Source organism: Bubalus kerabau, chromosome 14 (genome assembly GCF_029407905.1).
Source record: "Bubalus kerabau isolate K-KA32 ecotype Philippines breed swamp buffalo chromosome 14, PCC_UOA_SB_1v2, whole genome shotgun sequence".
NCBI lineage: Eukaryota > Metazoa > Chordata > Mammalia > Artiodactyla > Bovidae > Bubalus > Bubalus kerabau.
Window position 1 is genome coordinate 812,141 of NC_073637.1, and position 17,627 is coordinate 829,767.

General features: G+C 56.3%; 5 pseudogenes; all 5 read left to right on the forward strand.

Annotated features, from left to right (window-relative positions):
* Nucleotides 1-2,246: 2,246 nt before the first annotated feature.
* On the forward strand, nucleotides 2,247-2,366 carry LOC129627504 (uncharacterized; annotated as a pseudogene).
* Nucleotides 2,367-5,615: 3,249 nt separating this feature from the next.
* Nucleotides 5,616-5,735, forward strand: LOC129627505 (uncharacterized; annotated as a pseudogene).
* A 3,248-nt stretch (nucleotides 5,736-8,983) lies between these two features.
* Nucleotides 8,984-9,103, forward strand: LOC129627506 (uncharacterized; annotated as a pseudogene).
* Nucleotides 9,104-12,348: 3,245 nt separating this feature from the next.
* LOC129627508 (uncharacterized) lies at nucleotides 12,349-12,468 on the forward strand (annotated as a pseudogene).
* A 3,248-nt stretch (nucleotides 12,469-15,716) lies between these two features.
* Nucleotides 15,717-15,836, forward strand: LOC129627509 (uncharacterized; annotated as a pseudogene).
* Nucleotides 15,837-17,627: the final 1,791 nt, after the last annotated feature.

The window sequence follows — 17,627 nt, forward strand, 5'->3', positions numbered from 1 at the left end:
CCTGACACCCAGGTTTTGGTGAGGGTAGAGGCCCCTCGACAAGTTCTCCAAGGATCTGCCTGTGATGTATCGTTAGATTCGTCTCAGTGAAAGCAGGAACTCTGTGTCTGCTTCTCTCCGCCTTCTAGTTCCAGAAACTTATTACATGCCTCCCAGCTCATCGTAGGTGCTCAGGATTTACTTAGTGTGTGAAAGACAGAAAAGTTCTTGGAAGCCTCAAGGTGTCACTTGGCTCGGCACTTTTGATCTCTTTGTGTATTTGGCGATTCCATTCTTTCCTTTCCTGGGTTCATGTGTACGCTATATTCAAGGCACAATCTAAGGCATTAAGACATATCCATCAGTATGGGTTCTTGCTTTCAAGGAACTCGTACAGCAGATTTCTACAGTTTAGGGCTTTTCAAATGCTCTAGAAGAATGTGAACGTTCAGTGTGATCCATTTTCATTTCCAAGAAAGATCGTTTGACTTCCATAGCAAAGGTGGAGACCTTCCGACGTGTAGTCCAATACTTAGACCTTGACCATGTCAGGCAAGTCTTGCGGTTCCTTCTGGAGGTGTGTGGCTCTTGCAGAAACGTGAAGATCTTCCATCGTCCTCGGACTTTGGTGTCATTTGCAATCATCAAGAAAGCTTCCAGGTATAGGTTCCAGACCACCACCGCACACACTCGGTAGGCAACGGAGTGGATTCCAGGAATATGCGTTGTTAACCAGCATCACCGTTGATATTGTTGCTGCACGCTCTATGCAGTGGCCAGAGCCTGGATTGTCCACTGGGTCTCATGTGGAATGGAAAGAAGGGCTTCCCCCACCCCCCACGCCACCCCCCACTGTTGACAGCCTTGTGACTAGAAACGGGCCCCGAAACAAGAATCAGACAAACCAGATAAGCCCAGATGGTAGTCCATGAGATGAAGGAACTAAGCAGCTGGTTGGGATGGCGCCAAGGGGAAAGGTTGCTCTTTTTGTCTCCCGCTCTACTCCTTTCTTCCTGGACGCCTTAGGGGTTCATCATGGAGATTTGAAATAAAGTTCACCAAAGTCATATGTGTTGAATCAAGATTTTGCATTTCACCATCTCTCAAAAACGAAGAGTGCTTAACCTGCACAGGTTTCTTTCAAAAAAGTCAATTGCTTTTCAGTTCTGGGGTTTCTCTCTTGCCTTGTTCAAGTAGCCTTAAGAGTAAAAATCAACGAAAACTAAAGAAAGATTCCAAGATACCAACAAAGGACACCTTCTGTTTCTTCAATCACCTTTCCACTTAGTAGCACATGAGCTCTTTTCTTTGTATTTTGCCTAGGGAATTCGCAATGTGCTGGTTCAGATGGCAAGGCATCCGCCCGCAGGAGACTCGGGTTTGATCCCTGGGTCGGGAAGATCCCCTGGAGAAGGTAATGGCAACCCACTCCAGTATTCTCGCCTGGGAAATGCCACGGACAGAGGAGCCTGATGGGCCGCACTCCATGGGTCCTATAAGAGTTGGGCTCAACCCAGCAACTACGAACAGAAGTATTTCCAAAGACCACACTCGTGTGTGTGTGTGTGTGTGTCTGTCTGTCTGTCTGTGTGCCTGCCTGTGGTTCGTCTGCTCTCTCAGGAAGGTCGGGTGCTTGGCGGGCGGCGTGGGGACAAGGGGGGCGCCTCGGTAGGGCAAAGGGGCGGGGCTGAGGCGCTCCGGTCGACCGCGCCTCCGTGGCTCCCGGTGGGTTTGGGCAGCGGGCAGGTGCCGGGCAAGTTGGGCGCTCAAGATTCGCTGCGCCTAGGCCCGCAGGAGGTTCAGAGGCCCCCGGGCCGCGGGGATCGGGAGGCGGCGGGCCCCGAAGACCGACACCTCCGGGGTCGCGCGGCCCTGGACAGCGAACGGGATGGGGGGGGGGGGGGGGAGGCCCCGCTCAGCCAGCGCGGCCGGGTCTGGAGTGGCCGGGGGTGGGAGGGCGCCGAGACCTCCGCACCCCTCAGCCCACCCCCCAGGCCCCGCGCGCACGCACGCACGCCCTCCCGGTCACTGGGGGGTCCTGGAAGCCCATCGGGCCCCCGGGCCCGGCCAGGCGGTTGCTGGTCTGGTGTTGGCGGTGTTCGGGGGCCGGGCCGGCGTCAGCAGGCTGGAGTGAGGTCGCGGGTCGTGCGGCTCAAGTACAGCACGGCCCCCCGAGGAGAGGGGCGGCCCGTTGGCCCGACCTGCAGGTCAGAGCGAAAGGGAGGCGAAGCGCAAGGCTCTTAGGGCGCCCCGCGGCGGCCGCGTCCGTCTCCGGCCCTATCGGCCTGAAGGCGCCCGATCTCGTCTGATCTCGGAAGCTAAGCAGGGTCGGGCCTGTTTAGTATCTTGGATGGGAGACCACCTGGGAATTCCGGGTGCTGGAGGCTTTTTTGCCTACCAGAAGAGGTCCTTTAGCCCCCGCCCCGCGTCCCAATTCTTGGACCCACACCCCCCTCGCCCCCCCGCCACCCCCGCAGCCCCAGCCCCTCCCGGGGCGGGGGGAGTGAGTGGGTGGCCGGGGCCCCGACTCCCGCTGCAGACCTGGGTTGCCTCCCCGCGGCCCGCGAGCCCCTCCGCATTCGCATTCGGCTTTCAGGAAACCAGACGACCGGCCGTCCCGTCTCCCTCTGGGGCTCCTTTGGCTTGCCTCAGGCAATCCCGGGGCTTGCACCGACTCCAGCCAGAGCCCCAGCCCCCGCCCCACCCCCAGCCTCGCAGGCGATCGCGCATGCGCATGCGAGCGCGCGCACAGATCGATGTGCCCAAACGGGGCATCTAGCTTGTTGGCTTGGACTGGGGGTGGATCTATGCCTGGGAGTGGGACTGCTGAACCATAGGCTACTTCTACGTTTAGTTCCTTCGCGAACCTCCATACTCTTTTCCATCCCGGCTGTACCAACTCCCATTCCTACTCAGCGTGGAGGAGAGTTCCCTTTGCTCCACAGCTTCTCCAGCATCTGCTAAGGACAGACATTGCAATGAGGCCCAATCGGACTCGGGCGAAGTGGTCCCTCCTTGGCGTTTGGAGTTGAGTCTCTCCAATCATTAGTGATGTGGAGCAAGATGACCGTTTGGAAATGCAGATGCAATTCTGTCACCATCCTGCTCCAACGGCTCTTGTATTTTCCCATCATATTGAAGATACGACCAATTCCCTTCATGCCTGCTCCTCACGTTCTTCTCGGATGTCTTTTCCCTGGAATGCCCTCTGCACTCTTTGGCTTCCATCCCATAGGGCATTTTCATTTCTTGAACGTCCTAAGTTTCCCTGGTCACGTAGACTTCCAGGATGCTGTTTTCCCTGCCTGAAATTCTTCCTGCATCTCAACCCTGGTTTACGTAGGTTCCACCTATGGACCTCAACGCAATGGTTACTCTGAAAAGCCTTCCCTGACACCCAGGTTTTGGTGAGGGTAGAGGCCCCTCGACAAGTTCTCCAAGGATCTGCCTGTGATGTATCGTTAGATTCGTCTCAGTGAAAGCAGGAACTCTGTGTCTGCTTCTCTCCGCCTTCTAGTTCCAGAAACTTATTACATGCCTCCCAGCTCATCGTAGGTGCTCAGGATTTACTTAGTGTGTGAAAGACAGAAAAGTTCTTGGAAGCCTCAAGGTGTCACTTGGCTCGGCACTTTTGATCTCTTTGTGTATTTGGCGATTCCATTCTTTCCTTTCCTGGGTTCATGTGTACGCTATATTTCAAGGCACAATCTAAGGCATTAAGACATATCCATCAGTATGGGTTCTTGCTTTCAAGGAACTCGTACAGCAGATTTCTACAGTTTAGGGCTTTTCAAATGCTCTAGAAGAATGTGAACGTTCAGTGTGATCCATTTTCATTTCCAAGAAAGATCGTTTGACTTCCATAGCAAAGGTGGAGACCTTCCGACGTGTAGTCCAATACTTAGACCTTGACCATGTCAGGCAAGTCTTGCGGTTCCTTCTGGAGGTGTGTGGCTCTTGCAGAAACGTGAAGATCTTCCATCGTCCTCGGACTTTGGTGTCATTTGCAATCATCAAGAAAGCTTCCAGGTATAGGTTCCAGACCACCACCGCACACACTCAGTAGCCAACGGAGTGGATTCCAGGAATATGCGTTGTTAACCAGCATCACCGTTGATATTGTTGCTGCACGCTCTATGCAGTGGCCAGAGCCTGGATTGTCCACTGGGTCTCATGTGGAATGGAAAGAAGGGCTTCCCCCACCCCCCACCCCACCCCCCACTGTTGACAGCCTTGTGACTAGAAACGGGCCCCGAAACAAGAATCAGACAAACCAGATAAGCCCAGATGGTAGTCCATGAGATGAAGGAACTAAGCAGCTGGTTGGGATGGCGCCAAGGGGAAAGGTTGCTCTTTTTGTCTCCCGCTCTACTCCTTTCTTCCTGGACGCCTTAGGGGTTCATCATGGAGATTTGAAATAAAGTTCACCAAAGTCATATGTGTTGAATCAAGATTTTGCATTTCACCATCTCTCAAAAACGAAGAGTGCTTAACCTGCACAGGTTTCTTTCAAAAAAGTCAATTGCTTTTCAGTTCTGGGGTTTCTCTCTTGCCTTGTTCAAGTAGCCTTAAGAGTAAAAATCAACGAAAACTAAAGAAAGATTCCAAGATACCAACAAAGGACACCTTCTGTTTCTTCAATCACCTTTCCACTTAGTAGCACATGAGCTCTTTTCTTTGTATTTTGCCTAGGGAATTCGCAATGTGCTGGTTCAGATGGCAAGGCATCCGCCCGCAGGAGACTCGGGTTTGATCCCTGGGTCGGGAAGATCCCCTGGAGAAGGTAATGGCAACCCACTCCAGTATTCTCGCCTGGGAAATGCCACGGACAGAGGAGCCTGATGGGCCGCACTCCATGGGTCCTATAAGAGTTGGGCTCAACCCAGCAACTACGAACAGAAGTATTTCCAAAGACCACACTCGTGTGTGTGTGTGTGTGTGTCTGTCTGTCTGTCTGTGTGCCTGCCTGTGGTTCGTCTGCTCTCTCAGGAAGGTCGGGTGCTTGGCGGGCGGCGTGGGGACAAGGGGGGCGCCTCGGTAGGGCAAAGGGGCGGGGCTGAGGCGCTCCGGTCGACCGCGCCTCCGTGGCTCCCGGTGGGTTTGGGCAGCGGGCAGGTGCCGGGCAAGTTGGGCGCTCAAGATTCGCTGCGCCTAGGCCCGCAGGAGGTTCAGAGGCCCCCGGGCCGCGGGGATCGGGAGGCGGCGGGCCCCGAAGACCGACACCTCCGGGGTCGCGCGGCCCTGGACAGCGAACGGGATGGGGGGGGGGGGGGGGAGGCCCCGCTCAGCCAGCGCGGCCGGGTCTGGAGTGGCCGGGGGTGGGAGGGCGCCGAGACCTCCGCACCCCTCAGCCCACCCCCCAGGCCCCGCGCGCACGCACGCACGCCCTCCCGGTCACTGGGGGGTCCTGGAAGCCCATCGGGCCCCCGGGCCCGGCCAGGCGGTTGCTGGTCTGGTGTTGGCGGTGTTCGGGGGCCGGGCCGGCGTCAGCAGGCTGGAGTGAGGTCGCGGGTCGTGCGGCTCAAGTACAGCACGGCCCCCCGAGGAGAGGGGCGGCCCGTTGGCCCGACCTGCAGGTCAGAGCGAAAGGGAGGCGAAGCGCAAGGCTCTTAGGGCGCCCCGCGGCGGCCGCGTCCGTCTCCGGCCCTATCGGCCTGAAGGCGCCCGATCTCGTCTGATCTCGGAAGCTAAGCAGGGTCGGGCCTGTTTAGTATCTTGGATGGGAGACCACCTGGGAATTCCGGGTGCTGGAGGCTTTTTTGCCTACCAGAAGAGGTCCTTTAGCCCCCGCCCCGCGTCCCAATTCTTGGACCCACACCCCCCTCGCCCCCCCGCCACCCCCGCAGCCCCAGCCCCTCCCGGGGCGGGGGGAGTGAGTGGGTGGCCGGGGCCCCGACTCCCGCTGCAGACCTGGGTTGCCTCCCCGCGGCCCGCGAGCCCCTCCGCATTCGCATTCGGCTTTCAGGAAACCAGACGACCGGCCGTCCCGTCTCCCTCTGGGGCTCCTTTGGCTTGCCTCAGGCAATCCCGGGGCTTGCACCGACTCCAGCCAGAGCCCCAGCCCCCGCCCCACCCCCAGCCTCGCAGGCGATCGCGCATGCGCATGCGAGCGCGCGCACAGATCGATGTGCCCAAACGGGGCATCTAGCTTGTTGGCTTGGACTGGGGGTGGATCTATGCCTGGGAGTGGGACTGCTGAACCATAGGCTACTTCTACGTTTAGTTCCTTCGCGAACCTCCATACTCTTTTCCATCCCGGCTGTACCAACTCCCATTCCTACTCAGCGTGGAGGAGAGTTCCCTTTGCTCCACAGCTTCTCCAGCATCTGCTAAGGACAGACATTGCAATGAGGCCCAATCGGACTCGGGCGAAGTGGTCCCTCCTTGGCGTTTGGAGTTGAGTCTCTCCAATCATTAGTGATGTGGAGCAAGATGACCGTTTGGAAATGCAGATGCAATTCTGTCACCATCCTGCTCCAACGGCTCTTGTATTTTCCCATCATATTGAAGATACGACCAATTCCCTTCATGCCTGCTCCTCACGTTCTTCTCGGATGTCTTTTCCCTGGAATGCCCTCTGCACTCTTTGGCTTCCATCCCATAGGGCATTTTCATTTCTTGAACGTCCTAAGTTTCCCTGGTCACGTAGACTTCCAGGATGCTGTTTTCCCTGCCTGAAATTCTTCCTGCATCTCAACCCTGGTTTACGTAGGTTCCACCTATGGACCTCAACGCAATGGTTACTCTGAAAAGCCTTCCCTGACACCCAGGTTTTGGTGAGGGTAGAGGCCCCTCGACAAGTTCTCCAAGGATCTGCCTGTGATGTATCGTTAGATTCGTCTCAGTGAAAGCAGGAACTCTGTGTCTGCTTCTCTCCGCCTTCTAGTTCCAGAAACTTATTACATGCCTCCCAGCTCATCGTAGGTGCTCAGGATTTACTTAGTGTGTGAAAGACAGAAAAGTTCTTGGAAGCCTCAAGGTGTCACTTGGCTCGGCACTTTTGATCTCTTTGTGTATTTGGCGATTCCATTCTTTCCTTTCCTGGGTTCATGTGTACGCTATATTTCAAGGCACAATCTAAGGCATTAAGACATATCCATCAGTATGGGTTCTTGCTTTCAAGGAACTCGTACAGCAGATTTCTACAGTTTAGGGCTTTTCAAATGCTCTAGAAGAATGTGAACGTTCAGTGTGATCCATTTTCATTTCCAAGAAAGATCGTTTGACTTCCATAGCAAAGGTGGAGACCTTCCGACGTGTAGTCCAATACTTAGACCTTGACCATGTCAGGCAAGTCTTGCGGTTCCTTCTGGAGGTGTGTGGCTCTTGCAGAAACGTGAAGATCTTCCATCGTCCTCGGACTTTGGTGTCATTTGCAATCATCAAGAAAGCTTCCAGGTATAGGTTCCAGACCACCACCGCACACACTCAGTAGCCAACGGAGTGGATTCCAGGAATATGCGTTGTTAACCAGCATCACCGTTGATATTGTTGCTGCACGCTCTATGCAGTGGCCAGAGCCTGGATTGTCCACTGGGTCTCATGTGGAATGGAAAGAAGGGCTTCCCCCACCCCCCACCCCACCCCCCACTGTTGACAGCCTTGTGACTAGAAACGGGCCCCGAAACAAGAATCAGACAAACCAGATAAGCCCAGATGGTAGTCCATGAGATGAAGGAACTAAGCAGCTGGTTGGGATGGCGCCAAGGGGAAAGGTTGCTCTTTTTGTCTCCCGCTCTACTCCTTTCTTCCTGGACGCCTTAGGGGTTCATCATGGAGATTTGAAATAAAGTTCACCAAAGTCATATGTGTTGAATCAAGATTTTGCATTTCACCATCTCTCAAAAACGAAGAGTGCTTAACCTGCACAGGTTTCTTTCAAAAAAGTCAATTGCTTTTCAGTTCTGGGGTTTCTCTCTTGCCTTGTTCAAGTAGCCTTAAGAGTAAAAATCAACGAAAACTAAAGAAAGATTCCAAGATACCAACAAAGGACACCTTCTGTTTCTTCAATCACCTTTCCACTTAGTAGCACATGAGCTCTTTTCTTTGTATTTTGCCTAGGGAATTCGCAATGTGCTGGTTCAGATGGCAAGGCATCCGCCCGCAGGAGACTCGGGTTTGATCCCTGGGTCGGGAAGATCCCCTGGAGAAGGTAATGGCAACCCACTCCAGTATTCTCGCCTGGGAAATGCCACGGACAGAGGAGCCTGATGGGCCGCACTCCATGGGTCCTATAAGAGTTGGGCTCAACCCAGCAACTACGAACAGAAGTATTTCCAAAGACCACACTCGTGTGTGTGTGTGTGTGTGTCTGTCTGTCTGTCTGTGTGCCTGCCTGTGGTTCGTCTGCTCTCTCAGGAAGGTCGGGTGCTTGGCGGGCGGCGTGGGGACAAGGGGGGCGCCTCGGTAGGGCAAAGGGGCGGGGCTGAGGCGCTCCGGTCGACCGCGCCTCCGTGGCTCCCGGTGGGTTTGGGCAGCGGGCAGGTGCCGGGCAAGTTGGGCGCTCAAGATTCGCTGCGCCTAGGCCCGCAGGAGGTTCAGAGGCCCCCGGGCCGCGGGGATCGGGAGGCGGCGGGCCCCGAAGACCGACACCTCCGGGGTCGCGCGGCCCTGGACAGCGAACGGGATGGGGGGGGGGGGGGGAGGCCCCGCTCAGCCAGCGCGGCCGGGTCTGGAGTGGCCGGGGGTGGGAGGGCGCCGAGACCTCCGCACCCCTCAGCCCACCCCCCAGGCCCCGCGCGCACGCACGCACGCCCTCCCGGTCACTGGGGGGTCCTGGAAGCCCATCGGGCCCCCGGGCCCGGCCAGGCGGTTGCTGGTCTGGTGTTGGCGGTGTTCGGGGGCCGGGCCGGCGTCAGCAGGCTGGAGTGAGGTCGCGGGTCGTGCGGCTCAAGTACAGCACGGCCCCCCGAGGAGAGGGGCGGCCCGTTGGCCCGACCTGCAGGTCAGAGCGAAAGGGAGGCGAAGCGCAAGGCTCTTAGGGCGCCCCGCGGCGGCCGCGTCCGTCTCCGGCCCTATCGGCCTGAAGGCGCCCGATCTCGTCTGATCTCGGAAGCTAAGCAGGGTCGGGCCTGTTTAGTATCTTGGATGGGAGACCACCTGGGAATTCCGGGTGCTGGAGGCTTTTTTGCCTACCAGAAGAGGTCCTTTAGCCCCCGCCCCGCGTCCCAATTCTTGGACCCACACCCCCCTCGCCCCCCCGCCACCCCCGCAGCCCCAGCCCCTCCCGGGGCGGGGGGAGTGAGTGGGTGGCCGGGGCCCCGACTCCCGCTGCAGACCTGGGTTGCCTCCCCGCGGCCCGCGAGCCCCTCCGCATTCGCATTCGGCTTTCAGGAAACCAGACGACCGGCCGTCCCGTCTCCCTCTGGGGCTCCTTTGGCTTGCCTCAGGCAATCCCGGGGCTTGCACCGACTCCAGCCAGAGCCCCAGCCCCCGCCCCACCCCCAGCCTCGCAGGCGATCGCGCATGCGCATGCGAGCGCGCGCACAGATCGATGTGCCCAAACGGGGCATCTAGCTTGTTGGCTTGGACTGGGGGTGGATCTATGCCTGGGAGTGGGACTGCTGAACCATAGGCTACTTCTACGTTTAGTTCCTTCGCGAACCTCCATACTCTTTTCCATCCCGGCTGTACCAACTCCCATTCCTACTCAGCGTGGAGGAGAGTTCCCTTTGCTCCACAGCTTCTCCAGCATCTGCTAAGGACAGACATTGCAATGAGGCCCAATCGGACTCGGGCGAAGTGGTCCCTCCTTGGCGTTTGGAGTTGAGTCTCTCCAATCATTAGTGATGTGGAGCAAGATGACCGTTTGGAAATGCAGATGCAATTCTGTCACCATCCTGCTCCAACGGCTCTTGTATTTTCCCATCATATTGAAGATACGACCAATTCCCTTCATGCCTGCTCCTCACGTTCTTCTCGGATGTCTTTTCCCTGGAATGCCCTCTGCACTCTTTGGCTTCCATCCCATAGGGCATTTTCATTTCTTGAACGTCCTAAGTTTCCCTGGTCACGTAGACTTCCAGGATGCTGTTTTCCCTGCCTGAAATTCTTCCTGCATCTCAACCCTGGTTTACGTAGGTTCCACCTATGGACCTCAACGCAATGGTTACTCTGAAAAGCCTTCCCTGACACCCAGGTTTTGGTGAGGGTAGAGGCCCCTCGACAAGTTCTCCAAGGATCTGCCTGTGATGTATCGTTAGATTCGTCTCAGTGAAAGCAGGAACTCTGTGTCTGCTTCTCTCCGCCTTCTAGTTCCAGAAACTTATTACATGCCTCCCAGCTCATCGTAGGTGCTCAGGATTTACTTAGTGTGTGAAAGACAGAAAAGTTCTTGGAAGCCTCAAGGTGTCACTTGGCTCGGCACTTTTGATCTCTTTGTGTATTTGGCGATTCCATTCTTTCCTTTCCTGGGTTCATGTGTACGCTATATTCAAGGCACAATCTAAGGCATTAAGACATATCCATCAGTATGGGTTCTTGCTTTCAAGGAACTCGTACAGCAGATTTCTACAGTTTAGGGCTTTTCAAATGCTCTAGAAGAATGTGAACGTTCAGTGTGATCCATTTTCATTTCCAAGAAAGATCGTTTGACTTCCATAGCAAAGGTGGAGACCTTCCGACGTGTAGTCCAATACTTAGACCTTGACCATGTCAGGCAAGTCTTGCGGTTCCTTCTGGAGGTGTGTGGCTCTTGCAGAAACGTGAAGATCTTCCATCGTCCTCGGACTTTGGTGTCATTTGCAATCATCAAGAAAGCTTCCAGGTATAGGTTCCAGACCACCACCGCACACACTCGGTAGGCAACGGAGTGGATTCCAGGAATATGCGTTGTTAACCAGCATCACCGTTGATATTGTTGCTGCACGCTCTATGCAGTGGCCAGAGCCTGGATTGTCCACTGGGTCTCATGTGGAATGGAAAGAAGGGCTTCCCCCACCCCCCACGCCACCCCCCACTGTTGACAGCCTTGTGACTAGAAACGGGCCCCGAAACAAGAATCAGACAAACCAGATAAGCCCAGATGGTAGTCCATGAGATGAAGGAACTAAGCAGCTGGTTGGGATGGCGCCAAGGGGAAAGGTTGCTCTTTTTGTCTCCCGCTCTACTCCTTTCTTCCTGGACGCCTTAGGGGTTCATCATGGAGATTTGAAATAAAGTTCACCAAAGTCATATGTGTTGAATCAAGATTTTGCATTTCACCATCTCTCAAAAACGAAGAGTGCTTAACCTGCACAGGTTTCTTTCAAAAAAGTCAATTGCTTTTCAGTTCTGGGGTTTCTCTCTTGCCTTGTTCAAGTAGCCTTAAGAGTAAAAATCAACGAAAACTAAAGAAAGATTCCAAGATACCAACAAAGGACACCTTCTGTTTCTTCAATCACCTTTCCACTTAGTAGCACATGAGCTCTTTTCTTTGTATTTTGCCTAGGGAATTCGCAATGTGCTGGTTCAGATGGCAAGGCATCCGCCCGCAGGAGACTCGGGTTTGATCCCTGGGTCGGGAAGATCCCCTGGAGAAGGTAATGGCAACCCACTCCAGTATTCTCGCCTGGGAAATGCCACGGACAGAGGAGCCTGATGGGCCGCACTCCATGGGTCCTATAAGAGTTGGGCTCAACCCAGCAACTACGAACAGAAGTATTTCCAAAGACCACACTCGTGTGTGTGTGTGTGTGTGTCTGTCTGTCTGTCTGTGTGCCTGCCTGTGGTTCGTCTGCTCTCTCAGGAAGGTCGGGTGCTTGGCGGGCGGCGTGGGGACAAGGGGGGCGCCTCGGTAGGGCAAAGGGGCGGGGCTGAGGCGCTCCGGTCGACCGCGCCTCCGTGGCTCCCGGTGGGTTTGGGCAGCGGGCAGGTGCCGGGCAAGTTGGGCGCTCAAGATTCGCTGCGCCTAGGCCCGCAGGAGGTTCAGAGGCCCCCGGGCCGCGGGGATCGGGAGGCGGCGGGCCCCGAAGACCGACACCTCCGGGGTCGCGCGGCCCTGGACAGCGAACGGGATGGGGGGGGGGGGGAGGCCCCGCTCAGCCAGCGCGGCCGGGTCTGGAGTGGCCGGGGGTGGGAGGGCGCCGAGACCTCCGCACCCCTCAGCCCACCCCCCAGGCCCCGCGCGCACGCACGCACGCCCTCCCGGTCACTGGGGGGTCCTGGAAGCCCATCGGGCCCCCGGGCCCGGCCAGGCGGTTGCTGGTCTGGTGTTGGCGGTGTTCGGGGGCCGGGCCGGCGTCAGCAGGCTGGAGTGAGGTCGCGGGTCGTGCGGCTCAAATACAGCACGGCCCCCCGAGGAGAGGGGCGGCCCGTTGGCCCGACCTGCAGGTCAGAGCGAAAGGGAGGCGAAGCGCAAGGCTCTTAGGGCGCCCCGCGGCGGCCGCGTCCGTCTCCGGCCCTATCGGCCTGAAGGCGCCCGATCTCGTCTGATCTCGGAAGCTAAGCAGGGTCGGGCCTGTTTAGTATCTTGGATGGGAGACCACCTGGGAATTCCGGGTGCTGGAGGCTTTTTTGCCTACCAGAAGAGGTCCTTTAGCCCCCGCCCCGCGTCCCAATTCTTGGACCCACACCCCCCTCGCCCCCCCGCCACCCCCGCAGCCCCAGCCCCTCCCGGGGCGGGGGGAGTGAGTGGGTGGCCGGGGCCCCGACTCCCGCTGCAGACCTGGGTTGCCTCCCCGCGGCCCGCGAGCCCCTCCGCATTCGCATTCGGCTTTCAGGAAACCAGACGACCGGCCGTCCCGTCTCCCTCTGGGGCTCCTTTGGCTTGCCTCAGGCAATCCCGGGGCTTGCACCGACTCCAGCCAGAGCCCCAGCCCCCGCCCCACCCCCAGCCTCGCAGGCGATCGCGCATGCGCATGCGAGCGCGCGCACAGATCGATGTGCCCAAACGGGGCATCTAGCTTGTTGGCTTGGACTGGGGGTGGATCTATGCCTGGGAGTGGGACTGCTGAACCATAGGCTACTTCTACGTTTAGTTCCTTCGCGAACCTCCATACTCTTTTCCATCCCGGCTGTACCAACTCCCATTCCTACTCAGCGTGGAGGAGAGTTCCCTTTGCTCCACAGCTTCTCCAGCATCTGCTAAGGACAGACATTGCAATGAGGCCCAATCGGACTCGGGCGAAGTGGTCCCTCCTTGGCGTTTGGAGTTGAGTCTCTCCAATCATTAGTGATGTGGAGCAAGATGACCGTTTGGAAATGCAGATGCAATTCTGTCACCATCCTGCTCCAACGGCTCTTGTATTTTCCCATCATATTGAAGATACGACCAATTCCCTTCATGCCTGCTCCTCACGTTCTTCTCGGATGTCTTTTCCCTGGAATGCCCTCTGCACTCTTTGGCTTCCATCCCATAGGGCATTTTCATTTCTTGAACGTCCTAAGTTTCCCTGGTCACGTAGACTTCCAGGATGCTGTTTTCCCTGCCTGAAATTCTTCCTGCATCTCAACCCTGGTTTACGTAGGTTCCACCTATGGACCTCAACGCAATGGTTACTCTGAAAAGCCTTCCCTGACACCCAGGTTTTGGTGAGGGTAGAGGCCCCTCGACAAGTTCTCCAAGGATCTGCCTGTGATGTATCGTTAGATTCGTCTCAGTGAAAGCAGGAACTCTGTGTCTGCTTCTCTCCGCCTTCTAGTTCCAGAAACTTATTACATGCCTCCCAGCTCATCGTAGGTGCTCAGGATTTACTTAGTGTGTGAAAGACAGAAAAGTTCTTGGAAGCCTCAAGGTGTCACTTGGCTCGGCACTTTTGATCTCTTTGTGTATTTGGCGATTCCATTCTTTCCTTTCCTGGGTTCATGTGTACGCTATATTCAAGGCACAATCTAAGGCATTAAGACATATCCATCAGTATGGGTTCTTGCTTTCAAGGAACTCGTACAGCAGATTTCTACAGTTTAGGGCTTTTCAAATGCTCTAGAAGAATGTGAACGTTCAGTGTGATCCATTTTCATTTCCAAGAAAGATCGTTTGACTTCCATAGCAAAGGTGGAGACCTTCCGACGTGTAGTCCAATACTTAGACCTTGACCATGTCAGGCAAGTCTTGCGGTTCCTTCTGGAGGTGTGTGGCTCTTGCAGAAACGTGAAGATCTTCCATCGTCCTCGGACTTTGGTGTCATTTGCAATCATCAAGAAAGCTTCCAGGTATAGGTTCCAGACCACCACCGCACACACTCAGTAGCCAACGGAGTGGATTCCAGGAATATGCGTTGTTAACCAGCATCACCGTTGATATTGTTGCTGCACGCTCTATGCAGTGACCAGAGCCTGGATTGTCCACTGGGTCTCATGTGGAATGGAAAGAAGGGCTTCCCCCACCCCCCACCCCACCCCCCACTGTTGACAGCCTTGTGACTAGAAACGGGCCCCGAAACAAGAATCAGACAAACCAGATAAGCCCAGATGGTAGTCCATGAGATGAAGGAACTAAGCAGCTGGTTGGGATGGCGCCAAGGGGAAAGGTTGCTCTTTTTGTCTCCCGCTCTACTCCTTTCTTCCTGGACGCCTTAGGGGTTCATCATGGAGATTTGAAATAAAGTTCACCAAAGTCATATGTGTTGAATCAAGATTTTGCATTTCACCATCTCTCAAAAACGAAGAGTGCTTAACCTGCACAGGTTTCTTTCAAAAAAGTCAATTGCTTTTCAGTTCTGGGGTTTCTCTCTTGCCTTGTTCAAGTAGCCTTAAGAGTAAAAATCAACGAAAACTAAAGAAAGATTCCAAGATACCAACAAAGGACACCTTCTGTTTCTTCAATCACCTTTCCACTTAGTAGCACATGAGCTCTTTTCTTTGTATTTTGCCTAGGGAATTCGCAATGTGCTGGTTCAGATGGCAAGGCATCCGCCCGCAGGAGACTCGGGTTTGATCCCTGGGTCGGGAAGATCCCCTGGAGAAGGTAATGGCAACCCACTCCAGTATTCTCGCCTGGGAAATGCCACGGACAGAGGAGCCTGATGGGCCGCACTCCATGGGTCCTATAAGAGTTGGGCTCAACCCAGCAACTACGAACAGAAGTATTTCCAAAGACCACACTCGTGTGTGTGTGTGTGTGTGTGTCTGTCTGTCTGTCTGTGTGCCTGCCTGTGGTTCGTCTGCTCTCTCAGGAAGGTCGGGTGCTTGGCGGGCGGCGTGGGGACAAGGGGGGCGCCTCGGTAGGGCAAAGGGGCGGGGCTGAGGCGCTCCGGTCGACCGCGCCTCCGTGGCTCCCGGTGGGTTTGGGCAGCGGGCAGGTGCCGGGCAAGTTGGGCGCTCAAGATTCGCTGTGCCTAGGCCCGCAGGAGGTTCAGAGGCCCCCGGGCCGCGGGGATCGGGAGGCGGCGGGCCCCGAAGACCGACACCTCCGGGGTCGCGCGGCCCTGGACAGCGAACGGGATGGGGGGGGGGGGGGAGGCCCCGCTCAGCCAGCGCGGCCGGGTCTGGAGTGGCCGGGGGTGGGAGGGCGCCGAGACCTCCGCACCCCTCAGCCCACCCCCCAGGCCCCGCGCGCACGCACGCACGCCCTCCCGGTCACTGGGGGGTCCTGGAAGCCCATCGGGCCCCCGGGCCCGGCAAGGCGGTTGCTGGTCTGGTGTTGGCGGTGTTCGGGGGCCGGGCCGGCGTCAGCAGGCTGGAGTGAGGTCGCGGGTCGTGCGGCTCAAGTACAGCACGGCCCCCCGAGGAGAGGGGCGGCCCGTTGGCCCGACCTGCAGGTCAGAGCGAAAGGGAGGCGAAGCGCAAGGCTCTTAGGGCGCCCCGCGGCGGCCGCGTCCGTCTCCGGCCCTATCGGCCTGAAGGCGCCCGATCTCGTCTGATCTCGGAAGCTAAGCAGGGTCGGGCCTGTTTAGTATCTTGGATGGGAGACCACCTGGGAATTCCGGGTGCTGGAGGCTTTTTTGCCTACCAGAAGAGGTCCTTTAGCCCCCGCCCCGCGTCCCAATTCTTGGACCCACACCCCCCTCGCCCCCCCGCCACCCCCGCAGCCCCAGCCCCTCCCGGGGCGGGGGGAGTGAGTGGGTGGCCGGGGCCCCGACTCCCGCTGCAGACCTGGGTTGCCTCCCCGCGGCCCGCGAGCCCCTCCGCATTCGCATTCGGCTTTCAGGAAACCAGACGACCGGCCGTCCCGTCTCCCTCTGGGGCTCCTTTGGCTTGCCTCAGGCAATCCCGGGGCTTGCACCGACTCCAGCCAGAGCCCCAGCCCCCGCCCCACCCCCAGCCTCGCAGGCGATCGCGCATGCGCATGCGAGCGCGCGCACAGATCGATGTGCCCAAACGGGGCATCTAGCTTGTTGGCTTGGACTGGGGGTGGATCTATGCCTGGGAGTGGGACTGCTGAACCATAGGCTACTTCTACGTTTAGTTCCTTCGCGAACCTCCATACTCTTTTCCATCCCGGCTGTACCAACTCCCATTCCTACTCAGCGTGGAGGAGAGTTCCCTTTGCTCCACAGCTTCTCCAGCATCTGCTAAGGACAGACATTGCAATGAGGCCCAATCGGACTCGGGCGAAGTGGTCCCTCCTTGGCGTTTGGAGTTGAGTCTCTCCAATCATTAGTGATGTGGAGCAAGATGACCGTTTGGAAATGCAGATGCAATTCTGTCACCATCCTGCTCCAACGGCTCTTGTATTTTCCCATCATATTGAAGATACGACCAATTCCCTTCATGCCTGCTCCTCACGTTCTTCTCGGATGTCTTTTCCCTGGAATGCCCTCTGCACTCTTTGGCTTCCATCCCATAGGGCATTTTCATTTCTTGAACGTCCTAAGTTTCCCTGGTCACGTAGACTTCCAGGATGCTGTTTTCCCTGCCTGAAATTCTTCCTGCATCTCAACCCTGGTTTACGTAGGTTCCACCTATGGACCTCAACGCAATGGTTACTCTGAAAAGCCTTCCCTGACACCCAGGTTTTGGTGAGGGTAGAGGCCCCTCGACAAGTTCTCCAAGGATCTGCCTGTGATGTATCGTTAGATTCGTCTCAGTGAAAGCAGGAACTCTGTGTCTGCTTCTCTCCGCCTTCTAGTTCCAGAAACTTATTACATGCCTCCCAGCTCATCGTAGGTGCTCAGGATTTACTTAGTGTGTGAAAGACAGAAAAGTTCTTGGAAGCCTCAAGGTGTCACTTGGCTCGGCACTTTTGATCTCTTTGTGTATTTGGCGATTCCATTCTTTCCTTTCCTGGGTTCATGTGTACCCTATATTCAAGGCACAATCTAAGGCATTAAGACATATCCATCAGTATGGGTTCTTGCTTTCAAGGAACTCGTACAGCAGATTTCTACAGTTTAGGGCTTTTCAAATGCTCTAGAAGAATGTGAACGTTCAGTGTGATCCATTTTCATTTCCAAGAAAGATCGTTTGACTTCCATAGCAAAGGTGGAGACCTTCCGACGTGTAGTCCAATACTTAGACCTTGACCATGTCAGGCAAGTCTTGCGGTTCCTTCTGGAGGTGTGTGGCTCTTGCAGAAACGTGAAGATCTTCCATCGTCCTCGGACTTTGGTGTCATTTGCAATCATCAAGAAAGCTTCCAGGTATAGGTTCCAGACCACCACCGCACACACTCAGTAGCCAACGGAGTGGATTCCAGGAATATGCGTTGTTAACCAGCATCACCGTTGATATTGTTGCTGCACGCTCTATGCAGTGGCCAGAGCCTGGATTGTCCACTGGGTCTCATGTGG